General features: G+C 46.7%; 1 protein-coding gene and 1 pseudogene across 2 annotated transcripts in view; one reads left to right on the top strand and one right to left on the bottom strand.

Moving 5' to 3' along the window:
• SYT14 (synaptotagmin 14) overlaps positions 1-25,749 on the top strand; it is a 558,522-nt gene that overhangs the window by 241,226 nt on the left and 291,547 nt on the right. The window lies entirely within an intron of this gene.
• On the bottom strand, positions 6,455-6,573 carry LOC134913796 (5S ribosomal RNA; annotated as a pseudogene).

The following is a 25,749-nucleotide window of genomic DNA, read 5'->3' as shown; positions in this document are numbered from 1 at the left end:
AGAAGCAGGAGGGCAATGATGGAAGTGGCAAGGATTCTTCGCTGGGCGGAGAATCATGTGATAGCACTGTCAGCAGTGTTCATTCCGGGAGTGGACAACTGGGAAGCAGACTTCCTCAGCAGACACGATCTTCACCCGGGGGAGTGGGGACTTCACCCAGAAGTCTTCCACATGATTGTGAACCGTTGGGAAAAACCAAAGGTGGACATGATGGCGTCCCGCCTCAACAAATAACTGGACAGATATTGCGCCAGGTCAAGGGACCCTCAGGCAATAGCTGTGGACGCTCTGGTAACACCGTGGGTGTACCAGTCAGTGTATGTGTTCCCTCCTCTTCCTCTCATACCAAAAGTACTGAGAATCATAAGAAGGAGAGGAGTAAAGACTATACTCGTGGCTCCGGATTGGCCAAGAAGGACTTGGTACCCGGAAATTCAAGAGATGCTCACGGAAGACCCGTGGCCTCTACCTCTAAGAAAGGACCTGCTCCAGCAGGGACCATGTCTGTTCCAAGACTTACCGCGGCTGCGTTTGACGGCATGGCGGTTGAACGCCGGATCCTGAAGGAAAAAGGCATTCCGGATGAAGTCATCCCTACCCTGATCAAAGCCAGGAAGGATGTAACCGTACAACATTATCACCGTATTTGGCGTAAATATGTTGCGTGGTGCGAGGCCAGGAAGGCCCCTACAGAGGAATTTCAACTGGGTCGTTTCCTGCATTTCCTGCAAACAGGACTGTCTATGGGCCTCAAATTAGGGTCCATTAAGGTTCAAATTTCGGCCCTGTCAATATTCTTCCAAAAAGAACTGGCTTCTGTTCCTGAAGTTCAGATGTTTGTCAAGGGAGTACTGCATATACAGCCTCCTTTTGTGCCTCCAGTGGCACCTTGGGATCTCAATGTAGTTTTGGGATTCCTAAAATCACATTGGTTTGAACCACTCACCACTGTGGACTTAAAATATCTCACATGGAAAGTGGTAATGCTGTTAGCCCTGGCTTCAGCCAGGCGTGTCTCAGAATTGGCGGCTTTATCCTATAAAAGCCCTTACCTAATTTTTCATACGGACAGGGCAGAATTGAGGACTCGTCCTCAATTTCTCCCTAAGGTGGTTTCAGCTTTTCACTTAAACCAGCCTATTGTGGTGCCTGCGGCTACTAGGGACTTGGAGGATTCCAAGTTGCTGGACGTAGTCAGGGCCCTGAAAATATATGTTTCCAGGACGGCTGGAGTCAGAAAATCTGATTCGCTGTTTATCCTGTATGCACCCAACAAGCTGGGTGCTCCTGCTTCTAAGCAGACGATTGCTCGTTGGATTTGTAGTACAATTCAGCTTGCACATTCTGTGGCAGGCCTGCCACAGCCAAAATCTGTAAAAGCCCATTCCACACGGAAAGTGGGCTCATCTTGGGCGGCTGCCCGAGGGGTCTCGGCTTTACAACTTTGCCGAGCAGCTACTTGGTCAGGGGCAAACACGTTTGCTAAATTCTACAAATTTGATACCCTGGCTGAGGAGGACCTGGAGTTCTCTCATTCGGTGCTGCAGAGTCATCCGCACTCTCCCGCCCGTTTGGGAGCTTTGGTATAATCCCCATGGTCCTTTCGGAGTCCCCAGCATCCACTAGGACGTTAGAGAAAATAAGAATTTACTTACCGATAATTCTATTTCTCATAGTCCGTAGTGGATGCTGGGCGCCCATCCCAAGTGCGGATTGTCTGCATTACTTGTACATAGTTATTGTTACAAAAATCGGGTTATTGTTATTGTGAGCCATCTTTTCGGAGGCTCCTTCTGTTATCATGCTGTTAACTGGGTTCAGATCACAAGTTGTACGGTGTGATTGGTGTGGCTGGTATGAGTCTTACCCGGGATTCAAAATCCTTCCTTATTGTGTACGCTCGTCCGGGCACAGTATCCTAACTGAGGCTTGGAGGAGGGTCATAGGGGGAGGAGCCAGTGCACACCAGGTAGTCCTAAAGCTTTTTACTTTTGTGCCCAGTCTCCTGCGGAGCTGCTATTCCCCATGGTCCTTTCGGAGTCCCCAGCATCCACTACGGACTATGAGAAATAGAATTATCGGTAAGTAAATTCTTATTTTTTACAACTCCGCTAAACTGCCCCTTTTACTCATAACACAACCAGTGATATGTGTGCAGATGGCCTATCGCATACCTTATATACACACCATGCCAGCACATGACATGTGACGTACTTCATGGTCTACGTGCTGCCGACGTCAAATGTAGGAGGGGGACATAATAATGTGGCTCGACCATGTGGCTCGACCGTGTGTGTATGTATATATATATATATATATATATATATATATATTTCTCTTACGTCCTAGAGGATGCTGGGGACTCCGTAAGGACCATGGGGTATAGACACGCTCCGCAGGAGACATGGGCACTATAAAGAACTTTAGATGTGTGTGCACTGGCTCCTCCCTCTATGCCCCTCCTCCAGACCTCAGTTAGATCCTGTGGCCAGAGGAGACTGGGTGCATTACAGGGGAGCTCTCCTGAGTTTCTCTGAAAAAGAATTTTGTTAGTTTTTTTATTTTCAGGGAGCACTGCTGGCAACAGGCTCCCTGCATCGTGGGATTGAGGAGAGAGAAGAAGACCTACTTAAATGATAGGCTCTGCTTCTTAGGCTACTGGACACCATTAGCTCCAGAGGGTCGGAACGCAGGTCTCACCCTCGCCGTTCATCCCAGAGCCGCGCCGCCATCCTCCTCACAGAGCCGGAAGATAGAAGCCGGGTGAGTATTAGAAGAAAGAAGACTTCAGAGGCGGCAGAAGACTTCAGTTCTTCTCTGAGGTAACGCGCAGCGGTAACGCTGCGCGCCATTGCTCACACACACAACACACACTGCAGGCACTGATGGGTGCAGGGCGCAGGGGGGGCGCCGTGGGCAGCAATAATAAACCTCTAGGACTGGCTAATATAGTTATATAGGCTGCGGAGGCAGTAGATTATACAATCCGCCGCCAGTGTTAAATATTTGAGCGGGACCGAAGCTCGCCGCTGAGGGGGCGGAGCTTGATCCCACAGCACTAACCAGCGCCATTTTCTCCATAGCACACTGCAGAGAAGCTGGCTCCCCGGACTCTCCCCTGCTGAACACGGTGACAGAGGGCAAAAAGAGGAGGGGGGGACACACTTATAATTGGCGCAGTGAGTGTATATTGATATATAAAAGCACTGTTTATCTGGGAATTTGATTTCCAGTGTCAGTTGGCGCTGGGTGTGTGCTGGCATACTCTCTCTCTGTCTCTCCAAAGGGCCTTACTGGGGAACTGTCTCCATATAAATATATGCACAGGACAGGGTATGGTGGGAATCCTCGCCCAGGGTGGACAAAGCTTTAACGCGCTTATCTAAGAAGGTGGCGCTACCGTCTCCAGACACGGCAGCCCTCAAGGATCCTGCTGATCGCAGACAGGAAACGACTTTAAAATCAATTTATACACATACAGGTGCTTTGCTCAGACCGGCAATAGCATCGGCTTGGGTTTGTAGTGCGGTAGCAGCTTGGACAGATACCTTGTCAGCTGATATTGATACCCTTGATAGGGATACCATTTTATTGACCTTAGGTCACATTAAAGACGCAGTCTTATATATGAGAGACACTCAGAGAGTCGTTGGGCTACTAGGTTCGAGGGCCAACGCCATGGCGATTTCTGCTAGGCGAGCACTGTGGACCCGCCAATGGATGGGTGATGCCGACTCAAAGAGGCATATGGAAGTTTTGCCTTACAAAGGTGAGCTTTTATTTGGGGAAGGTCTCGCGGGCCTGGTTTCCACAGCTACCGCTGGTAAATCTACTTTTTTGCCTTATGTTCCCCCACAACAAAAGAAAACACCACAGTATCAGATACAGTCCTTTCGGTCGCATAAGTCCAGAAGAGGTCGAGGCTCTTCCTTCCTCGCCAGAGGTAAGGGTAGAGGGAAAAGAATGCCTGCTACGGCTAGTTCCCAGGAGCAGAAGTCCTCCCCGGCTTCTACTAACTCCACCGCATGACGCTGGGGCTCCACTGAGGGAGTCCGCGCCAGTGGGGGCACGTCTTCGACTCTTCAGCCACGTCTGGGTTCAGTCGGACGTGGATCCTTGGGCGATGGAAATTGTATCCCAACTCTACAAGCTGGAATTCGAAGACGTGCCTCCTCGCCGATTCTTCAAATTGGCTTTACCAGCTTCTCCCCCAGAGAGGGAGATAGTTTTAGCTGCAATTCAAAAGCTGTGTCAACAGCAAGTGATTATCAAGGTTCCCCTAATACAACAGGGAAAAGGGTATTATTCAACCCTGTTTGTGGTCCCGAAACCGGATGGCTCGGTCAGATCCATTCTAAATTTAAAATCCCTAAACCTGTACTTAAAAAGGTTCAAGTTCAAGATGGAATCGCTCAGGGCAGTTATCTCCAGCCTGGAAGGGGGGGATTTTATGGTGTCACTAGACATAAAGGATGCATACCTTCACGTCCCCATATATCCTCCTCATCATGCATACCTGAGATTCGCTGTACAGGACTGTCATTACCAGTTTCAGACGTTGCCGTTTGGGCTTTCCACGGCCCTGAGGGTTTTCACCAAGGTAATGGCGGAAATGATGGTGCTCCTGCGCAGGCAAGGAGTCACAATTATCCCGTACTTGGACGATCTCCTGATAAAAGCAAGATCAAAGGAACAGTTGCAGAAAAGCGTGTCGCTCTGCCTGAGAGTGCTGCAGCAGCATGGTTGGATTCTAAATCTACCAAAATCACAGTTGATTCCAACGACTCGACTATCTTTCTTAGGCATGATTCTGGACACGGAACAGAAGAGGGTTTTTCTCCCAATGGAAAAAGCTCAGGAACTCCAGAACATGGTCAGAGACCTGCTCAAACCAAAAAGAGTGTCAGTCCATCAATGCACTCGAATACTGGGGAAAATGGTGGCGACCAACGAGGCCATCCCCTTCGGCAGGTTTCTTGCGAGGACTTTTCAGTGGGACCTTCTGGGCAAGTGGTCCGGGTCCCATCTTCAAATACATCAGAAAATAACCCTGTCCCCCAGGGCCAGGGTGTCTCTCCTGTGGTGGCTGCAGAGTGCTCACCTTCTAGAGCAGTGATTTTCAACCTTTTTTTACTCGCGGCACACCAAACAATATTTTAAAATTGCCAAGGCACACCATCAGTTCCCCACAGAAAAAACAAAAAACAAAACACACATTGGCCCTCATAGTAAAAAAAAAATCCACACATACATTGGCCTACACAGCAAAAACAATCACATTGCTCCCCACATAAATCATGTTGCTCACACATAAATCAATCACATTTCTCCCCACATAAATCCTATTGCTCCCCACATGAATTATTCACATTGTTTCCCCCATAAATCCTTATTCTCCCCACATAAATCCTATTGCTCCCCACAGGAGAAATAAAATAACAAATATTAGCCCCTACCGGTCAGCTGTCCTCCTCCCTGTCCCTCAGTGGCGGGGGTTGTTCACAGTGTAGTGCTGCGAATACTGAGCAGCAGGCGGTCGGGCAGGTGTGGATGAGGGTGGGCAAGGAAAGCTGTGTATGCAGGCGGGAACTGGAAGATGTGTATGCAGGCGGGTGGGCTGGCTGGTGATACGCGGCGGCCGTGACCTATGATATCACACCGCCGCGTCTTCAAGGCATACATCACGGCCGGAGCACGACTGATCCTATAAGAAGAGCCTGGGCCAACACTTCACTCTGAAGGTGCAGGAAGCTGCTCTGGCTCCGCGGCACACCTTGCAACTGGTCGCGGCACACTAGTGTGCCACGGCACACTGGTTGAAAAAGCCTGTTCTAGAGGGTCGCAGGTTCGGCATTCCAGACTGGGTTTTGGTGACCACGGAAGCCTCCGAGGATGGGGAGCAGTCACACAAGGAAGGAATTTTCAGGGACTATGGTCAAGCCAGGAGGCTTGACTATACATCAACATACTGGAATTAAGGGCCATATACAACGGCCTACGACAAGCCGAGAATCTTCTTCGCGACCTACCGGTTCTGATTCAATCAGACAACGTCACAGCCGTAAAACAACAAGTATGGTCCTTTGAGGAAGAAAAAGGACCAAAAAAAGGAAACTATAGGCCTTTTCCTGGGCACACTTGAAAAAATTGTTGATATGATGAAATTAATTTAAAAAATAACTTTTATTGATCTATACTTATAAGAAAAAGGGGCGAGAGTTAAAAAGCATGAGTGTTAGCCAGTACCAATGTACCTATTATAGGCGAACAGATAATAGGTGAGCGAAAATGAAAAAATCCTCATCCATGGAGATAATTCACATACATCCTCTATAATCGGGAATTTGTATAAATGAGGTCACTGCCTCGACTCCAATGTAGTCTGACAATTGTTGTTAGTCTGAGATCCGGTTGATAGTGGGTCCCAAATGGCTATAATTGTTGGAGAGTAAAATACCTACGGTACCTAGTATTCCCTGGTGGTTCCCCATCCAGGTACTGACCAGGCCCTGCAGTGCTTGGCTTCCAAGATCAGACGAGTTTGGGCATACTCAGTGCGGTCTGACCGTAGGTAAGTTTGTCTCCTAGGTGCGGTGTTTACCGATTTTTTTGGGACCCAGAATCAATCACAGAATAAGCGGATGCTGTTGCTGGGGTCTTACAATTAATGTTTGACAAAAAAATAATAAAAATAATAAATAAATAACATCTCTACAGTTGTGCTCTCAAAAACAGCCTGTGGCTCATGTAAACAGCCAAGGCTGGACAAGGAGCAGAGTGGCAATGGTGGAAGCCACCAGGATTCTGCGCTGGGCAGAAAATCACGTAAGCGCTCTGTCAGCGGTATTCATTCCATCCAGGAGAGTGGGGACTTCATCAAGAAGTTTTTGCAGAGATAACAAGTCTTTGGGGACTTCCTCAAATAGACATGATGGCGTCACGCCTCAACAAGAAGCTTCGGAGGTATTGTGCCAGGTCAAGGGACCATCAGGCAGTAGCGGTGGATGCTCTGGTGACACCGTGGGTGTTTCAGTCGTTCTATGTGTTCCCTCTTCCGCTCATTTCAAAAATATTGAGAATCATAAGACGAACAAGAGTGCGGACAATACTCATTGTTCCATATTGGCCTCGAAGGGCCTGGTATTCGGATCTTCAGGAAATGCTCACAGACGATCCGTGGCCTCTTCCTCTCAGAGAGGACCTGTTGCAACAGGGGCCCTGCGTGTTCCAAGACTTACCGCGGTTACGTTTGACGGCATGGCGGTTGAACACCGAATCCTAGCTGGGAAAGGTATTCCGGAGGAGGTCATCCCTACACTGATAAAGGCTAGGAAGGAGGTGACGGCGAAACATTATCACCGTATCTGGAGGAAGTATGTATCTCAGTGTGAAGCCAAGAATGCTCCTACGGAAGATTTCCACTTGGGCCGTTTTCTCCACTTTCTACAGACAGGAGTGGATATGGGCCTAAAGTTAGGCTCCATTAAGGTACAGATTTCGGCCCTATCTATATTCTTCCAGAAGGAATTGGCTTCTCTCCCAGAAGTCCAGACTTTTATAAAGGGAGTGCTACACATCCAGCCTCCTTTTGTGCCCCCAGTGGCACCATGGGACCTTAACGTGCTGTTACAGTTCCTAAAATCTCACTGGTTTGAGCCTCTTCAAACTGTTGAATTAAAATTTCTCACTTGGAAGGTGGTCATGTTGTTGGCCTTGGCATCTGCTAGGCGGGTGTCCGAATTGGCGGCTTTGTCTCATAAGAGCCCCTATCTCATTTTCCATGTGGATAGAGCTGAGTTGAGGACTCGTCCTCAATTTTTGCCTAAGGTGGTGTCATCGTTTCATATGATCCAACCTGTTGTGGTGCCTGTGGCTACGGGAGACTTGGAGGATTCCAAGTCCCTTGATGTAGTCAGGGCCTTAATAATTTACGTAGCCAGGACGGCTCGGATTAGGAAAACAGAGGCACTGTTTGTCCTGTATGCAGCCAACAAGGTTGGCGCTCCTGCTTCTAAGCAGACTATTGCTCGCTGGATCTGTAACACGATTCAGCAGGCTCATTCTACGGTTGGATTGCCGTTACCAAATTCGGTAAAGGCCCATTCCACTTGGAAGGTGGGCTCTGACTTGGTCGGGTTCAAACACTTTTGCAAAATTCTACAAGTTTGATACCCTGGCTGATGAGGACCTCATGTTTGCTCAATCGGTGCTGCAGTCATCCGCACTCTCCCGCCCAGTTGGGAGCTTTGGTATAATCCCCATGGTCCTTACGGAGTCCCCAGCATCCTCTAGGACGTAAGAGAAAATAAGATTTTTTACCTACCGGTAAATCTTTTTCTCCTAGTCCGTAGAGGATGCTGGGCACCCGTCCCAGTGCGGACATATTTCTGCATGACTTGTATATAGTTGTTGCTTACATAAGGGTTATGTTACAGTTAAGATCAGTTGTTGGCTGATACTGTTTTGTTCATACTGTTAACTGGTTGCGTATTTTCCAGGTTATACGGTGTGGATGGTGTGGGCTGGTATGAATCTTGCCCTTAGATTAACAAAAATCCTTTCCTCGTACTGTCCGTCTCCTCTGGGCACAGTTTCTCTAACTGAGGTCTGGAGGAGGGGCATAGAGGGAGGAGCCAGTGCACACCCATCTAAAGTTCTTTATAGTGCCCATGTCTCCTGCGGAGCCTGTCTATACCCCATGGTCCTTACGGAGTCCCCAGCATCCTCTACGGACTAGGAGAAAAAGATTTACCGGTAGGTTTAAAATCTTATTATATATTATATATTATACACTAATGCTGATATTCAATTAGTTGATTAGTTGATTCAATTAGCTGATATTCAATTGATTCGCTGTGATTCAGTTAGCCCCGATACCTGACATTTATCAGGGATTATGGTTAAATAATCCCCAATAAGCAGCTCTCAGAGCCGCGATAACACATGGGTCCGGATACTTATCCTGGATCCTATATATTATCGAACATTTTTCTCCTCAAATAATGGTCTTTAATTGAATAGCCTGATAATGTGCGTTGGTCAAAAATTGCGCTTTCAGGACATTTTTTTTGCTTGATAAATTATCAGGGCTAATTAAATATCGGCTTAATGATCAAAACATTACCCTAATGTTTCTACTTTTTATTGAAATGTTTAGTTTAGTGTCTTAATTCACTCTGACCTTTAAGTATAACACAAATAAATAATTGGAAATAAAAGTAAATAATTCATAGAATCATTTTGTTTAACAAAATTAAATCTATACTTTTGACTCATAAAAGTAGCCACCTTTTGCAGATATAGGACCTCATTCAGTAAGGATTGAAAAATATGCGATTTGCAATCCGGACGATTATCGAACGACTGTGCATATGCAGCGTTCGCATTGCTCACACGCAAGTAAAAATAGGGACAGAAATTACGTACACATAGTGATCGCAATGCAGCCGCTGTTTGACTGAAAGGAAGCTGGCATTCCTGGGCAGAAACCTGCTGTTTTCTGGGTGGTGTCAGAAAAAACGCAGTCATGCCAAGGCGTTTTTAAGGAGGGTCTCAGACGTCAGCGATGACCACTTCCAGCCTCTTGTGTCGCAAGAATTGTGGATGACCTTGCCTGGCGCAGATAGGAAAAATCTTTGATGTTCCGGGAACTGCATATGGTTTTGCGATCAGCCCGCAGGCGGTTTATTTACTAAGCGGCTGATTGTAAAGGTTTACTAAGCGGCAGATTGTAAATCCACTTTTTCCGGCGCGTTTAAGCCCAGAATTTAAAGGGACAGTTCTATTTATAGCAAAACATTGGGTTTTCTGCTGGTAAAAGCATTGCCCTTTGAATTTTTGAGCCTAAACTTCTTGGGAAGCTGCAGTTTTTACAAGCTGCCACTTAATAAATAACCCCATACTGAGGAACCAGCATTTCGCCTTCTCTACAGCATACAAAAACCTTGTGCGATGGACCAGTTTTCACATTTTGATTCAGAGATCTATGAGACCTTCTTCCAGTTTTGTGGCCCAGGAAAGCCTCTATTTCATTGCTGCTAACAACTCTAAGTTCTTAACCCAGCACTTGTCCCTGAGAAAGGCTTTTTCTTATAACTGAGAAACTTACGTTATTTTTTCTTTGCAAACCTAAACTTTTTCTTTAAACCTCTATCAGTTTATGGGGTATATTCAATCGATGTCGGATCCTTTTCGACCAAAAGGATCCAACATCTCAGTATTCAATGAGCGGCCAAATCCAACAGGATTTGACCGTTCCTTACAATGCCAATCCAACTTTTTTTAAAGTCGGATTGACATTGTCGGAAATGGGGCTAAAACCTGTCGAATTTGGCTGCACTTCTGACAAAACACATGGATCCGTGGCTATTCTGCCGATCCAAGTGTTTTCCGACAAGTCGGAATTGCTGACTTGTCGGAAAAACGGCAGGGGATCGAATAGGTTGGTACAGTTTCTGACCTAATAAAGTCGGAAACGACCGTCTTTCCGACAAGACAGCAGTACCGACTACAATTGAATACCCCCCTGTATCTTGCTTTTGTACTGTTGCACTCTATTCACTGGTCTTGAATTGCTTAAAATTTTATAAAAATTAGTCCAGTATTTATATATAATATACAAGAGAACGGAAGAGTGCTCATAGTGTAGTGTGTTTGTTAAACCAAATTATTTATTAAGTAATGCCCGAATTTAAAATAAATAGTACAGGCTAATGGGGCATAATGATATTGGTAACTTTTCACAACCTGATGTAAGGCTCCCAATCCAAAAGTTTTTATCAGTTTTAAAATCAGTCAGCATATCTGGTCCCTGTTGGAAGGAGATGGTATCCAGTTAATACTTCCTCCAATACTGGAAGGGTGTGCCTCTGTTTTGTATACTTCTGCGTCCAGACAACCATGTGAAGAAATCTGCTACAGGGATGTTATTCTATGTGTTTCATCTATGACTTCAGCAAATATACCTGTACCATTTATTAGAAAGTACTGTATGCATATTACTTTTTAAATATATTTGATGTAATGAGTATACTACGATATATAACTGCTCTCCAGCTCTCCTGTTTGTTTTGTGTTACTTTATTAGGTGTCTGGAAGGAACAGCCGTTACCTCATATTGCTATTTGATTATGTTTTTTGCATGCTGGTGAGTTGCCATTTGACCAGCCTGTTCTAAATCAATTTCCTTGTTATGGGTTTTTGTTTTTTGAAAACATTTTTTTGTAAATCTCTTTTCTCTTACGTCCTAGAGGATGCTGGGGACTCCGTAAGGACCATGGGGTATAGACGGGCTCCGCAGGAGACATGGGCACCTATAAAGAACTTTTAGTATGGGTGTGCACTGGCTCCTCCCTCTATGCCCCTCCTCCAGACCTCAGTTAGATCCTGTGCCCAGAGGAGAAGGGTGCGCTGCTGAGAGCTCTCCTGAGTTTTCTGTGGAAAAAAGAATTTTGTTAAGTTTTTTATTTTCAGGGAGCACTGCTGGCAACAGGCTCCCTGCATCGTGGGACTGAGGGGAGAGGAGCAGACCTACTTAAATGATAGGCTCTGCTTCTTAGGCTACTGGACACCATTAGCTCCAGAGGGAGTCGGAACACAGGTCTCACCCTGGGGTTCGTCCCGGAGCCGCGCCGCCGTCCTCCTCACAGAGCCGGAAGATAGAACCCGGGTGAGTATGAGAAGCAAGAAGACGTCAAAGGTGGAAGAAGACTTCAGATCTTCATGAGGTAAAGCGCGCAGCGGTAAGCTGCGCGCCATTGCTCCCACACACAGACACACAGAAAGCACTGATGGGTGCAGGGCGCAGGGGGGGGCGCCCTGGGCAGCAATCAACCTCGTTTTTGGGAAAAAAGGTCACATTAGGCTGCGGAGGCAGCAAATAGATGATCCCCCGCCATTTTATTAAAATTGAGGAGGGACCGAAGCCCGCCGCTGGAGGGGGTGGAGCTTGATCCCTCAGCACTAACCAGCGCCATTTTCTCCACAGAGGCTGCAGAGAACGCTGGCTCCCCGGACTCTTCCCTGCTGAACACTTCAGAGGGCTGAAAAAGAGGAGGGGGCACATTGGAGCGCAGTGAGTGGGAATAGCATTGGCATTATATAATAATATAAAAGCGCTGTCTGGATTTTCCAGTGTCAGTTTGGCGCTGGGTGTGTGCTGGCATACTCTCTCTCTGTCTCTCCTAAGGGCCTGGTTGGGGATTTGTCCCCTTATAGGTATATCCCTGTGTGTGTGGGGTGTCGGTACGTGCGTGTCGGCATGTCTGAAGCGGAAGGCTTCTCCAAGGAAGAGGTGGAGCAGATGAGTGGTGTGTCCCCGTCGGTAGTGCCGACTCAGGAATGGATGGACATGTGGCATATGTTGAATGCAAGAGTGGCATCTTTACATAAGAGGCTAGATAAAGCTGAATCCAGGGAGGCATCAGGGGGTCAATCCTCAGATTGGACCGACTCACAGGGCCCGTCGGGGTCTCAAAAGCATCCCTTGTCACTGATTGTGGACACAGATACTGACACGGACTCTGATTCCAGTGTCGACTATGATGAAGCTAGATTGCACCCTAAGGTGACAAAGAGTATTCAGTGTATGATTATTGCAATAAGAGATGTGTTGCATATTGCTGATGAACCCTCTGTTCCAGACACGAGGGTACACATGTTTAAGGGAAAGAAACAGATAATAAACTTTCCCCCATCTCATGAACTTAACGAGTTATTTGAAAAAGCTTGGGAGACTCCAGATAAGAGGCTGCAGATTCCCAAAAGAATTAATATGGCATACCCTTTCCCTACACAGGACAGGGTACGTTGGGAATCCTCTCCCACTGTGGATAAGGCTTTAACACGCCTGTCCAAAAAAAGTGGCGCTGCCGTCATCAGACACAGCGGCCCTCAAGGACCCTGCGGACTGCAGGCAGGAGACTACATTAAAGTCTATTTATTCACATACTGGTGCTTTGCTCAGACCGGCAATTGCGTCGGCATGGGTATGTAGCGCAGTTGCAGCTTGGACAGATACCCTGTCGGCTGACCTTGATACCCTAGATAGGGATGCTATTTTGTTAACTCTAGCCCATATTAATGACGCAGTCTTGTATATGAGAGACGCTCAAAGGGACATTGGGTTGCTGGGTTCCAGAGCCAATGCCATGGCTATTTCAGCGAGACGATCCTTATGGACCCGCCAATGGACGGGTGATGCGGATTCGAAAAAGCGTATGGAGGTTTTACCCTATAAGGGTGATGTGTTGTTTGGGGATGGGCTCGCGGACCTGGTTTCCACAGCTACCGCGGGTAAATCTACCTTTTTACCTTTTATTCCCCAACAGCAAAAGAAAACTCCACAATATCACATGCAGTCCTTTCGGTCGCAAAAGTCCAGAAGAGGTTGGGGATCCTCCTTCCTTGCCAGAGGTAAGGGTAGAGGAAAGAGAACACCTGCTTCGGCTGGTGCCCAGGAACAGAAGTCCTCCCCGGCTTCTGCAAAACCCACTGCATGACGCTGGGGCTCCCCTGCGGGAGTCTGAACCAGTGGGGGCATGCCTTCGACTCTTCAGCCAGGTCTGGGTCAGGTCAGATGTGAATCCTTGGGCGTTGGAAATAGTTTCCCAAGGCTACAAACTGGAATTCGAAAAGGTGCCCCCACGCCGATTTTTCAAGTCGGCCGTACCAACTTCTACCCCAGAGCGGGATGTAGTGTTAGCTGCAATTCAAAAGCTGTGTCAACAGCAAGTAATTATCAGGGTTCCCCTGAACCAACAGGGAAAAGGGTACTATTCGACCCTCTTTGTGGTCCCGAAGCCGGATGGTTCGGTCAGACCCATTTTAAATCTAAAATCCCTAAACCTGTACGTGAAAAGATTCAAATTCAAGATGGAACCGCTCCGAGCGGTAATAGCCAGCATGGAGGGGGGGGGGATTTTATGGTGTCACTGGACATAAAGGATGCTTACCTTCTTGTCCCCATATTTCCCTCTCATCAGGAGTACCTGAGATTCGCTGTACAGGATTGTCATTACCAGTTTCAGACGTTGCCGTTTGGGCTTTCCACGGCCCCGAGGATTTTCACCAAGATAATGGCGGAAATGATGGTGGTCCTGCACAAGCAAGGAGTCACAATTATCCCATACTTGGACGATCTCCTGATAAAGGCGAGATCAAAAGAGCAATTGCTGAGAAACGTGTCACTCTCTCTGAGAGTACTCCAGCAACACGGTTGGATTCTCAATCTACCGAAGTCACAGTTGGTTCCAACAACTCGACTAGCGTTCCTAGGTATGATACTGGACACGGAACAAAAGAAGGTTTTTCTCCCGTTGAAAAAAGCCCAGGACCTCCAGAACATGGTCAGAGCCAAAAAGTGTGTCAGTTCATCAATGCACTCGTGTTCTGGGGAAAATGGTGGCAGCCTACGAGGCCATCCCGTTCAGCAGGTTCCATGCGAGGACGTTTCAATGGGACCTTCTGGACAAATGGTCCGGGTCCCATCTACAATTACATCAAAAGATAACACTGTCCACCAGGGCCAGGGTGTCTCTTCTATGCTGGCTGCAAAGTGCTCACCTCCTAGAGGGTCGCAGATTCGGCATTCAGGACTGGGTTCTGGTAACCACGGAGGCGAGCCTCCGAGGATGGGGAGCAGTCACCCAAGGAAGAAATTTTCAAGGACTATGGACAAGCCAGGAGTCCTGCCTGCACATCAACGTGTTGGAATTGAGGGCCATGTACCACGGCCTTCGACAAGCGGAGAGTCTTCTTCGAAACCTATCGGTGTTGATTCAATCGGACAATGTCACAGCAGTGGCTCATGTGAACCGCCAAGGCTGCACAAGGAGCAGAGTCGCGATGGCAGAAGCCACCAGGATTCTTCACTGGGCGGAAAAGGGTGTGGACAACTGGGAGGCAGACTTCCTCAGCAGACACGATCTCCATCCAGGAGAGTGGGGACTTCATCAAGAAGTCTTTGCAGAGATAACGGGTCTTTGGGGAGTTCCTCAAATAGACATGATAGCGTCACGCCTCAACAAGAAGCTTCGGAGGTATTGTGCCAGGTCCCGGGACCCTCAGGCAATAGCAGTAGACGCTCTGGTAACGCCATGGGTGTTCCAATAGGTCTACGTGTTTCCTCCTCTTCCTCTCATCACAAAGGTGTTGAGGATCATAAGGCGAAAAAGAGTACAGACAATACTCATTGTTCCAGACTGGCCTCGAAGGGCCTGGTACTCAGATCTTCAGGAGATGCTCACAGAAGATCCTTCGCCTCTTCCTCTAAGGGAGGACCTGTTGCAGCAGGGGCCCTGCATGTTCCAAGACTTACCGCGGTTACGTTTGACGGCATGGCGGTTGAACTCCGGATCCTAGCTGAGAAGGGTATTCCGGAAGAGGTCATCCCTACTCTAATAAAGGCTAGGAAGGAGGTGACGTCAAAACATTATCACCGTATCTGGCGGAAATATGTCTCTTGGTGTGAAACCAAGAATGCTACTACGGAAGATTTCCATTTGGGTCGTTTTCTCCACTTCCTACAGACAGGAGTGGATATGGGCCTAATATTAGGCTCTGTTAAGGTACAGATTTCGGCTCTGTCGATATTCTTTCAGAAGGAATTGGCTTCTCTTCCAGAAGTCCAGACTTTTGTAAAGGGAGTGCTACACATCCAGCCTCCTTTTGTGCCCCCAGTGGCACCATGGGACCTGAACGTTGTTGTTGCAGTTCCTAAAATCACACTGGTTTGAACCCCTTAACACGGTTGAGTTGATATTTCTCACCTGGAAGGTGGTCATGTTATTGGCCTTGGCATCTGCAAGGCGGGTGTCAGAATTAGCGGCCTTGTCTCACAAGAGCCCCTACTTGATTTTTCATGTTGATAGAGCGGAATTGAGGACTCGTCCTCAATTTTTACCTAAGGTGGTTTCTTCATTCCATATAAACCAACCTATTATGGTGCCTGTGGCTACGAGTGACTTGGAGGATTCCAGGTCCCTGGATGTAGTCAGGGCCTTAAAGATTTATGTAGCCAGGACGGCTAGAATTAGGAAAACAGAGGCTCTGTTTGTTCTGTATGCAGCCAACAAGATTGGCGCGCCTGCTTCAAAGCAGACTATTGCTCGCTGGATCTGTAACACGATTCAGCAGGCGTATGTTACGGCTGGATTGCCGTTACCACATTCAGTAAAGGCCCATTCCACTAGGAAGGTGGGCTCTTCTTGGGCGGCTGCCCGAGGCGTCTCGGCATTACAGCTTTACCGAGCAGCGACTTGGTCGGGGTCAAACACTTTTGCTAAATTCTACAAGTTTGATACCCTGGCTGATGAGGACCTAGCATTTGCTCAGTCGGTGTTGCAGAGTCATCCGCACTCTCCCGCCCGATTGGGAGCTTTGGTATGAACCCCATGGTCCTTACGGAGTCCCCAGCATCCTCTAGGACGTAAGAGAAAATAAGATTTTAAACCTACCGGTTAATCTATTTCTCCTAGTCCATAGAGGATGCTGGGCGCCCGTCCCAGTGCGGAAAATCTGCAAGACTTGTATATGGTTATTACTTACATAAGGGTTATGTTACAGTTGGAATCGGTCTTGGACCGTTGCTGTTGTTTGTTCATACTGTTAACTGGTTAGGTGTATTCCAGGTTATATGGTATGATTGGTGTGGGCTGGTATGAATCTTGCCCTTAGATTTACAAAATCCTTTCCTCGTATTGTCCATCTCCTCTGGGCACAGTTCTCTAGCTGAGTTCTGGAGGAGGGGCATAGAGGGAGGAGCCAGTGCACACCCATACTAAAAGTTCTTTATAGGTGCCCATGTCTCCTGCGGAGCCCGTCTATACCCCATGGTCCTTACGGAGTCCCCAGCATCCTCTACGGACTCGGAGAAATAGATTTACCGGTAGGTTTAAAATCTTATTTATAGAAGCAACAGACAAGTAAATACATGTAAAAGTAATAGACACTGAACTTTACCAAATATAAAAAATACATTTATATAACTATACAAATTAAAAAAAAAATAGGAATTACAGTATTGCATAACATTCAATTATTAGTGGCCAAGAGACCGTAGGACTTGTGGTACTTCCCTGATATACCTTAAGTAATGTGGTGTAGAAGAATTTTGTGGTAGAAGAAGGATAAATCTTGGAATAGGATGGATGAGCCAAGATGAAAATGGGAAAAATAGGTTATTAGGAGCCAGCACTTGCATTTGCCCTTGGAGGGTAGACCTGTTATATTGATACTACGTGTTCCTGGATCTGTGGAAGTCAGGTACTCCATAATTCAGTAGGCAAGACGAGTATTCCATTAAGGAGGTCAACCAAATGTAGGTTAATAAGGCACAGAGGGTCTTGTTTCTTCCATTGTCTACTTGTGAAGAGTTTTGCTGCATTACTATAATCTATCAGGAGGAGATTTCACAGATCAACAGGTTTTTCAACGTTTGAGTCTTAAGATATTGGATAAATGACTGTACAAAATGTAAGTACTACAAAGGAAGCTCACCAGATGTGTATGTCCTAGTGTTCCCACAGTTCCTGCAGCAGAGGAGAGAAGTTTGTGGGTGCATCTTGTGAAGTCTGGAAGGAATCAATCACCATCTGCTATATATTTTATAAGAGTTCTCTGTTATTTCCATTTTAATTGTAATTTTAGCTGCTCTTTGTCTAATTTGTCTAATTTGTAGTCATCATCTTCCAGCCCTATATTTACATCTTGTATCCACTGGATTTCATGTGGTTTAGGTGTATGTTGTTTAAAAGTCAATAATGAATTATACTGAATAGAGATAGTGGGTTTAGTATGCAATACCTACAATCAAAATCCCGATGTTCAAAATACCGACAACAATTGGCCGACGGTCAAAATACAGACAAGGTCAAAATACCAACATTTAAAATGTCGACAGGTCAAAAAGTGAGCATGAGTTTTCATATTTTTTGTTGTGTATGTTGACATAGGTTGACATGGACACCATATAAGTGTGCCTCGCTGCGCTTGACACACTATTATATCCCCCCTTCAGGTCCACTGGGATGGTAAAGTATGAACAAGTCAGTTTTAATGAAAAAATCGTGAAAAACTCAAGTTGACTTTTTGACCTGTCAACATTTCAAATGTCGGTATTTTGACCATGTCGGGATTTTGACCTTGTCAGGATTTTGACATTCGGTCAATGGTTGTCGGTATTTTGACCGTCGGGATTTTGATTGTAGGTAAATTGACCGCATCCCGAGATAGTACCTTTGAGTGGATTTGTACTTTGCAGTAAATCACATATTGGGGGTAATTCCAAGTTGATCGCAGCAGGATTTTTTTTAGCAATTGGGCAAAATCATGGGGGTCATTCCGAGTTGTTCACTCGTTGCCGATTTTCGCTATACTGCGATTAGTCACTTAATGCGCAAGGTTCGCAGAGCGCATGCGCTTAGTTATTTTACACAAAAGTTAGGTATTTTACTCACGGCCTAACGAGGATTTTTAATCGTTCTGGTGATCGTATTGTGATTGACAGGAAGTGGGTGTTTCTGGGCGAAAACTGTCCGTTTTCTGGGAGTGTGCGAAAAAACGCTGGCGTTTCTGGGAAAAACGCGGGAGTGTCTGGGCGAACGCTGGGTGTGTTTGTGACGCCAAACCAGGAACAAAACTGACTGAACTGATCGCAATGTAGGAGTAAGTCTGGAGCTACTCAGAAACTGCTAAGAAATTTCTATTAGCAATTCTGCTAATCTTTCGTTCGCAATTCTGCTAAGCTAAGATACACTCCCAGAGGGCGGCGGTTTAGCGTGTGCAATGCTGCTAAAAGCAGCTAGCGAGCGAACAACTCGGAATGAGGGCCCATGTGCACTGCAGGGGAGGCAGATATAACATGTGCAGAAAGAGTTAGATTTTGGTGGGTTATTTTGTTTCTGTGCAGGGTAAATACTGGCTGCTTTATTTTTACACTGCAAATTAGATTGCAGATTGAACACACCCCACCCAAATCTAACTCTCTCTGCACATGTTATATCTGCCTCCCCTGCAGTGCACATGGTTTTGTCCAATTGCTAACAAAAATCCTGCTGCGATCAACTTGGAATTACCCCCATTGTGATAAATTTCGTAACTTAGATCCTATAACCTGTTTTTGAAATAATCCTACACTTGGTAATTTTCTTTTCTTGAAATTCGGTAAAAGTGGGTGAAGCAAATTCTAAAATATGACAAAATCATTTCAATACCAATATTAACCCACGTATGAGAAAAACAATGCAAGGATGAACATCACATGGAATTATTCATTCAGTGGGAACCTTGTTAGTCGCTTTCCATTTTACCATTGTACTGTATGTTTTATTTTCCATGTATTGCTTATCTCGTATACTGTAATGTGTAGTACATCTAAGATGACTGCCTAATTGGGTAGTCTTGTGGTTAGGATGAACAATGCTTGGATCTGATGAATTTGTAAGGATCACGTATCTCGCTTTAGTATACTGTAGCTCCCACATTACGCGTCATTTTAACCAGACATTGCCTTTTCCATCCGGTGTAACCTGTGTAGCGTGCCCAAGATGGCTGCCTCACCTGGTACCTTAGTTGGTAGGGTAAAAAATCCTTGGAACTGATAACCCAAATTTCTGAAAATGGCTGAGATGGTTGAGCATTACTTGGCCCTATCGAGCCCCTAATAATGAATGGGCCTGTTACAAAAACATGCGGAAACTAGTGTTTCTGCATGCATAACTGGCCCATTTGTTATGATAAACAAACTAAACCTATTTTGATGATGATGATTATTATATTATTATTTTTTATTATTATTAAAATTATTATTATTTTTATTATTGATAGAAATCTTAACAACAACATAAGATGAGATAAATGATAAGTGTTCCCTGGTCTTATGAAATTGCTCTTTGTTTGCACTGCTCTAATCAAAATGTACTCTGTTGGCAATTGATCTTATCAAGATACTCTTTATTGGCGCCAGCTTTTATGAAGATGCTGTTTGTTGGCGCTTGTTGAGGCTTGCTCTATGTTGGCATTGGTTTAGTAAGAGAAAGACTCTTATCTGTCAGTTAGTAAAATCTAAAGCAGTGCTGCTTCTCTTATTAAATGTACTGGTGTATAACAGCTAATATACTGTACGTAGTAAAATGACACGGGTATTAGGAATTTCTACAGTATGGAGAGCTGGGATTCAGTATGATATCCCGGTTGTCAGGATCCTGGCGGTCAGGAGACCGATGCCGGGATCCCGACAACAAGATTTCTGGAGGCGAGCGCATTGTGTCTCCTTGCGGGCCCGGTGGCGGCCACATAAATGTATTCCCCCTTGTGTGGTAACATGGACCACCACCCAAGTGGGGAATCTGGCCGGCGGTCGGGATTCTGACCAGTGGTATTGTACCGGGTGTCGGGATTCCGGCGTTGGTATCCTGACCGCCGGGATCCCGACAGCCGGCAAACTGATTGCCTCCCGAGAGCAGTATATCTTACAGTAATTAAGTTTTAATACTAGAATGGGGACACTCGCTGACATAAGCATTGACATCTGAACTCCCTGTTTAGATGTATATTATAACAGAATATATATAGCAGTCCAGGGTTTGGTATTCCCAGTATAATGCAAAACTGTAGCCAGTGCCTGCACATACTGACAAATATCGGACAAAGCTGCAGCACTCCAATCTTAATGAATCACCGGTTAGACTTAATCTGCTTCAACAACATTTCAGTATCTTTACTGTCGTCATAACGTGTGTATTACATTCTAATAACTATTTACATCGTAATAGTGATGTCCAGTAAGTTGTATGGTATTTCATGTAAATCGCTTTTGCACCCGTGCAGGGGGGGAGCGGCAGAGCCAGACATGTGGGGTGGACTAGTCCTGTGCTGGGCGTTCCCCCGCATGTCTGAGAAACTGATCGTAGATGTGCTAAATTTACATAACATGTGCAAAGATTGTTAGATTTGGGGTGGGTTATATTGTTTCTGTGCAGGGTAAATACTGGCTGCTTTATTACTACCCTGCAATTTAGATTTCAGTTTGAACACACCCCACCCAAATCTAACTCTCTCTGCACATGTTACATTTGCCCCACCTGCAGTGCAGCATGGTTTTGCCCAGTTGCTAACTTTTTTAGTTTCCTAACAAATCTGAATAACCCCCATAATTGGTCATAATGAACCCTGTGTATCTGTTTGCACCTTAATATGTATGTAATATGTTTGTCCAAAAAGCAATGTGATAATAGGGACTCAATTGAAATTATCGCTACTGTACTACTGAACGTATAGGGATATTTATTGGTATTCAGTGTATCCTGAAATTAAAATGTTACTATTTTTTTATGTTCCCAGTAACACATGTATGCTTAAATGAAAATGCCCAAACAACTAATGCATGCCATTGTGCATCTATGCTGAATACTGTACATTTTAAATGATTTGAACTTTTGGTAGTAAATGCAGAGCAAACTTGTGTCACATCCTTGATAACATTTTTGGGCTCATTATGAGCATTTCTAATTCTTTGTGTGGAGTGGAGCCTGCGCCCATTTACAAAGCTTATCTTGTGTTTCCGGAACTGGGCACATGCAAATATGCATGATCAAAGCCCTATGCATTTCAGTTGCATCTCCAGTTGCAATTAAAGGGGCGTAGCCTAGCTGTCACAGGGTGTTGCGGGATTTGTGGGCTATGCACAGTGGCCGGCAGTGTAAATAAGCATGTTTTCCTAGTTGTCTTTGCTGTCAAGTGTAGAATAGTGCTAGTGTGCAATGGTGACGTCGGATATCATACAAAGTGTACGCACAGTATGGCGGCGGTTTACTCGTAGAGATATGTATATAATGGGATGTATGCATTTAGCTACGCGGCCTCAGTGGGAATATCTGCGGCTGAGCTGCAGCAGCCGCTGTGTGTTGCAATATTTCTCTAACGTCCAAGAGGATGCTGGGACTCTGTAAGGACCATGGGGAATAGACGGGCTCCGCAGGAGACATGGGCACTTTAAAAAAGACTTTAGACTCTGGGTGTGCACTGGCTCCTCCCTCTATGCCCCTCCTCCAGACCTCAGTTTTTAGACTGTGCCCAGAAGAGATGGGTGCACTGCAGGGAGCTCTCCTGAGTTTCCTGCTAAGAAAGCATATTTGTTAGGTTTTTTCTTATTTTCAGGGAGCACTGCTGGCAACAGACTCCCTGCATCGAGGGACTGAGGAGAGAGGAGCAGACCTACTTAAATGATAGGCTCTGCTTCTCGGCTACTGGACACCATTAGCTCCAGAGGGAGTGGAACACAGGTTCGTCCTGGGCGTTCATCCCAGAGCCGCGCCGCCGTTCTCCTCACAGAGCCGGAAGAAAAGAAGAAAGAAGACTCTGAGGCGGGAGAAGCCTTTCGGGTGCTTCACTGAGGTAACGCACAGCACTGCAGCTGTGCGCCATTGCTCCCATACACCTCACACACTCCGGTCACTGTAAGGGTGCAGGGCGCAGGGGGGGCACCCTGGGCAGCAATGAATACCTCTCCTATGGCAAAATGACCTATATACATGTACAGGTGGGCACTGTACATGTATATAAAAGAGCCCCCGCCATGTTTTACAAGGTTTGAGCGGGACAGAAGCCCGCCGCCGAGGGGGCGGGGCTTCTCCCTCAGCACTCACCAGCGCCATTTTCTCTCCACAGCACCGCTGAGAGGAAGCTCCCCGGACTCTCCCCTGCTTGACACACGGTGAAAGAGGGTTTTAAAATAGAGGGGGGGCACATAATTGGCGATTATACATTACAGCAGCGCTACTGGGTAAACATTCTGTGTTTTTCTCCGGGGTCATATAGCGCTGGGGTGTGTGCTGGCATACTCTCTCTCTGTCTCTCCAAAGGGCCTAAAGGGGAACCTGTCTTCAGAAAAGAGTTTCCCTGTGTGTGTGGAGTGTGTCGGTACGCGTGTGTCGACATGTTTGACGATGAAGGCTCGCCTAAGGAGGAGGGGGAGTGCATGAATGTCAGGTCGCCGTCGGCAACGCCGACACCGGACTGGATGGATATGTGGAATGTCTTGAATGCTAATGTAAATTTATTGCATAAGAGATTAGACAAGACTGAGGCTAGGGATCAGTCAGGTAGTCAGACCATGCCTGTCCCAGTGGCACCGGGACCTTCTGGGTCTCAGAAACGCACATTATCCCGATCACTGACACAGATACCGACACGGATTCAGATTCCAGTGTCGACTATGAGGATGCAAAATTACAGCCAAAAGTGGCTAAAGGTATTCGTTACATGATCATTGCTATTAAAGAGGTTTTGCATATTACTGAGGAACCCCCTGTCCCTGACACGAGGGTACACATGTATAAAGAGAAAAAGCCTGAGATCACCTTTCCGTCCTCATTTGAGCTAAGCGAATTGTGCGAAAAGGCTTGGGAATCTCCAGACAGGAGACTACAAGTTCCCAAAAGGATTCTTATGGCGTACCCCTTCCCACAAAAGGACAGGATACGATGGGAATCTTCGCCTAAAGTAGACAAGGCGTTAACACGCTTATCCAAGAAGGTGGCAGTGCCTTCCCAGGATACTGCTACCCTCAAGGATCCTGCGGATCGTAAGCAGGAAGTTACCATGAAGTACATTTACACACATTCTGGTACTATTGTTAGGCCGACTATGGCATCGGCCTGGGTTTGTAGTGCTGTTGCAGCATGGACAGATTCCTTGTCTACGGAGATTGAGACCCTAGATAAGGATACCATTCTAATGACCCTAGAGCATATCAAGGATGCTGCGTTATATATGAGGGATGCTCAAAGAGACATTTGTTTACTAAGCTCCAGAATAAATGCTATGTCTATTTCTGCTAGGCGACTCTTGTGGACCCGACAGTGGACGGGGGATGCCGACTCAAAGCGGCATATGGAGTCGTTGCCTTACAAGGGGGAGGAGTTGTTAGGAGAAGGCCTCTCGGACCTTGTCTCTACTGCTACGGCTGGTAAATCGAATTTTTTACCTTATGTTTCCCCACAACATACTAAGAAGGCACCTCACTACCAAATGCAGTCCTTTCGTTCAAATAAGAGCAAAAAGGTACGGGGATCGTCCTTTCTTGCCTGAGGTAAAGGCAAGGAAAAAAAGCTGCACACAGCTAGCTCCCAGGAGCAGAAGTCCTCCCCTACGTCTGCAAAATCCACCGCATGACGCTGGGGCTTCCCTGGGGGGGTCAGCTCAAGTGGGGGCACGTCTTCGATTTTTCAGCCACGTCTGGGTTCACTCACAGGTGGATCCCTGGGCAATAGAGATTGTTTCTCAGGGATACAGGCTGGAATTCGAAGAGATGCCTCCTCGCCGGTTTTTCAAATCGGCTCTGCCAGCTTCTCCATCAGAAAGGGAGTTAGTGTTAACTGCAATTCAAAAATTGTATCTGCAACAGGTGATAGTCAAGGTTCCTCTTCTCCAGCAAGGAAAGGGGTATTACTCAACCCTGTTTGTGGTTCCGAAACCGGACGGTTCGGTCAGACCCATTTTGAATCTGAAATCCCTGAACCTGTACTTGAAAAAGTTCAAGTTCAAGATGGAATCGCTCAGAGCGGTCATTGCCAGCCTGGAGGGGGGGGGGGATTGGATTATCCCATACTTGGATGATCTCCTCATAAAGGCGAGATCTCGAGAGAAGTTACTGGACAGCGTGTCACTGTCTGTGAGGACGTTGCAACCGCACGGCTGGATTCTCAATATTCCGAAGTCCCAGCTGGTTCCTACAACGCGTCTGACCTTTTTGGGCCTGATTCTGGACACAGAACAGAAAAAGGTTTTTCATCCGATGGAAAAGGCTCAGGAGCTCATAGCTCTGGTCAGGAACCTATTAAAGCCAAAAAAGGTTTCAGTGCTTCACTGCACACGTGTCCTGGGGAAGATGGTGGCTTCGTACGAGGCCATCCCCTTCGGCAGGTTCCATGCGAGGACTTTTCAATGGGACCTACTGGACAAATGGTCCGGGTCTCATTTACAAATGCATCAAAGGATCACCCTGTCTCCCAGAGCCAGGATATCTCTCCTGTGGTGGCTGCACAGTGCTCGCCTCCTGGAAGGCAGCAGGTTCGGCATTCAGGACTGGATCCTGGTGACCACGGACGCAAGCCTCCGAGGTTGGGGAGCAGTCACACTGGAAAGAAATTTCCAAGGACTAGTCTCCACATCAACGTCCTGGAGTTGAGGGCCATATACAACGGCCTACGTCAAGCGGAGGCATTACTTCGGGACAAACCGGTTCTGATTCAGTCGGACAATGTCACAGCAGTGGCTCATGTAAATTGCCAAGGCGGCACAAGGAGCAGAGTGGCCATGGCAGAAGCAACCAGGATTCTTCGCTGGGCGGAGAATCATGTAAGCGCACTGTCGGCAGTGTTCATCCCGGGGGTGGACAACTGGGAAGCGGACTTCCTCAGCAGACACGACCTGCATCCGGGAGAGTGGGGACTTCATCACGAAGTCTTCGCACAGATCGCGGGTCGGTGGGGACTGCCTCAGATAGACATGATGGTGTCCCGTCTCAACAAAAAGCTAAAGCGATATTGCGCCAGGTCAAGAGACCCTCAGGCGGTAGCTGTAGACGCTCTGGTGACACCATGGGTGTTCAGATCGGTCTATGTGTTCCCTCCTTTGCCTCTCATACCCAAGGTGTTGAGAATAATAAGGCAAAGAAGAGTGAGAACAATCCTCATTGTTCCAGATTGGCCACGAAGGACTTGGTATCCGGATCTGCAAGAGTTGCTCACA

The sequence above is a fragment of the Pseudophryne corroboree genome, chromosome 4 (genome assembly GCF_028390025.1).
Source record: "Pseudophryne corroboree isolate aPseCor3 chromosome 4, aPseCor3.hap2, whole genome shotgun sequence".
In the NCBI taxonomy this organism is placed as follows: Eukaryota; Metazoa; Chordata; class Amphibia; order Anura; family Myobatrachidae; genus Pseudophryne; species Pseudophryne corroboree.
The sequence above is the reverse complement of the archived record's forward strand: the minus strand, read 5'-3'. Positions and strand labels throughout refer to the sequence as shown.